General features: G+C 57.4%; 1 pseudogene across 1 annotated transcript in view; it reads left to right on the top strand.

Annotated features, from left to right (window-relative positions):
- LOC308175675 (brefeldin A-inhibited guanine nucleotide-exchange protein 3-like) overlaps positions 1–2,338 on the top strand; it is a 41,506-nt pseudogene extending 39,168 nt beyond the window's left edge. The window contains exons 10-12 of the transcript in view: positions 331–664; positions 1,062–1,174; positions 1,386–2,338. The product of the transcript in view is annotated as a brefeldin A-inhibited guanine nucleotide-exchange protein 3-like (transcript). The remainder of the gene's footprint in view (positions 1–330; positions 665–1,061; positions 1,175–1,385) is intronic.
- The last annotated feature ends 162 nt before the right edge of the window (positions 2,339–2,500 follow it).

The raw sequence follows: 2,500 nt of genomic DNA, 5'->3' as shown, positions 1-2,500 counted from the left end.
ACTAATAATAATTTATTTTGTCTAATGCTTTTCCCAGTCCTCAAATACATTTCATGGAGAGAATAAGAATAGATAACCCTTTAGTTGTATAACCCTTGATAAGGACATTACTGTCTAATTCAACACAACTGGAATTGACCCAAACACTGATTCTGTCTATAGTCTAAATAAAACACGTAAAAAATCTTACTTCTCTCATCTCGTCCCCTCTCTCTCTCTCTCTCTCTCTCTCTCTCTCTCTCTCTCTCTCTCTCTCTCTCTCTCTCTCTCTCTCTCTCTCTCTCTCTCTCGTACCCCCTCTCTCTCTCTCTCTCCATCCCCTTCTCCCAGGAAGCAGTTGTGCCCGTCGTTAGTAGTGATCATGGGGAACCCGGCTAACGACAAGACCATCACCTCAGCCCACGGCCACGGCCACGGGGGGTCCCAGGAGGTGGATCCTTCCCTGGGAGGGGTGTCAGACCAGGGCAGGGGGTCCGGTTGCTCCTCCAGCACCCCCGCCATGATCGGGCCGGTGGTCCGGACCATCTGCTACGTGGCAGCAGAGCTGGTCCGTCTGGTGGGGTGTGTGGAGAGCATGAAGCCCGTCCTCCAGTCTCTGTACCACCGCATCCTGCTGTACCCGCCGCCACAGCACAGGGTGGAGGCCATCAAGATCATGAAGGAGGTAGGGATGTTAGGGGTTACCAGGGTTACCAGGGTTACCAGGGTTACCAGGCTGGTGGAAGTAGAAATCCAAGGACTGGCTCGCCGTAATGCATCATGTGTTTGGTCTCATGTGTTTGGACTCATTGATTATGCTAGTGTGTGTGTAGATTCCCCAGCATCTGTTTGACCTGTGTGTCACTGCCCTGTGTTAACTATCTCATGATAATAATCATAGATTTAATCTTTCTCAGACTCAAGGACAAAAAAAGAAAAAAAGATAAAATCATAGTCAAGACACTAAGAGCTCAGGCAACTATGGGGAATAGTGTTCCTCAGTCACGACCCAGCCATGCTGTAGGAAGGCCAGCTGCTCTTGTTAACTATCTGGGTCTATTGGTTCTGTCTGTGTTGTGTAGATTCTCGGGAGTCCCCAGCGCCTGTTTGACCTGGCGGGTCCCTGTGTGACTGAACCTGAGAACAGGAAACGCTCCTTCTCCAAGAGGAAGTCCCACCTGGACCTGCTCAAACTGTGAGGACCTGTTCACTCTTCTTACTGTGTTAATGTGACGCTTCTATGAGATGATGCAACAACACGTTCACTCTGTTCTAGTGTTAGGGTTAGGGTTAGGGTTATGATGCAACAACACGTTCACTCTGTTCTAGGGTTAGGGTTAGATTAGGGTTAGGGTTAGGGTTAGGGTTATGATGCAACAACATGTTCACTCTGTTCTGCTCCTCAGAGTGATGGATGGCATGACGGAGGCGTGTGTGAAGGGCGGCATCGAGGCGTGTTACGCGTCCGTGTCGTGTGCGTGCGCTCTGCTGGGAGCGCTGGAGGAGCTGAGCCACGGCCGGGGTCTGCAGTCTGACCAGGCCCGCCTGCTGCTGCGCCGGCTGGACGAGCTGGCAGAGGGGGCGGAGTCAACGCGGGAGTCCATGGAGGTCAACGAGGCGGACTTCCGCTGGCAGCGCCGCGTCTTGTCATCGGAGCACGCCCCTTGGGAGCCCGCCCCCCCCCACCCCGCCCAGCGCAGCCCAGACATCAGCATCAGCGTCACCACGGAGACGGGCCAGACCTCTCTGGAGGGGTGGGGGGGGCCGGGCCAGACCCCCCCCTGAGGAATGCGGGGAGGAGCCTCGCGTCTCCCCGCCGCCCGACACCCCCGGCCGACCCGCCTGACCCACCGGCGTGCGCCAGGGAACCAGGGGGGGCGGAGCCTAGGGAACCAGGGGCGGAGCCTGGAGGACCGCCAGACGTGGTCCAGAGAGGCCACGCCCCCCTCGTCTACCCTGACATCACCAATTTCCTGTCCGTGGAGTCCCGCGGGCGCCCCGCACGGGTCGCGCTACAGCGAGAGCAACTTCAGCGTGGAGGAGCAGGACAGCTGCGACCAGTACAGCATGGCCGCGGAGAAGGACTCCGGCCGCTCGGACGTGTCTGACATGGGCTCTGATAACGGTTCCCTAGCCGACGAGGACCAGACGCCACGGGACCCCGGCCAACGCTCCCTCCGCAACGCCGCGCTGTCACTCAAGCTGCTCCGGAACCAGGAAGCCGACCAGCAGAGCGCCAGGCTGTTCGTCCAATCACTGTCCGGGTTGCTGCCCCGTCTGCTGGGAATGAGCAGCACCACAGACGTGGACGTCAGCCTGCAGAACTTCTCCTCTAGCTTCTGCTCCGGTCTACAGGCTGGTGAGAGAGGGAGGGGGGGAGGGGAGGGAGGGAGGGAGGGAGAGAGGGAGAGAGGGAGAGAGGGAGAAAGAAAGAGAGGGAGAGAGGGAGAGAGAGAGAGAGAGAGAGAGAGAGAGAGAGAGAGAGAGAGAGAGGGAGGGAGGGAGACTTGAGAGATAAAGG

The sequence above is a fragment of the Nansenia antarctica genome (assembly GCF_963989245.1).
Source record: "Nansenia antarctica genome assembly, contig: SCAFFOLD_194, whole genome shotgun sequence".
Lineage (NCBI taxonomy): Eukaryota > Metazoa > Chordata > Actinopteri > Argentiniformes > Microstomatidae > Nansenia > Nansenia antarctica.
This window is presented reverse-complemented; position numbering and strand designations above follow the sequence as displayed.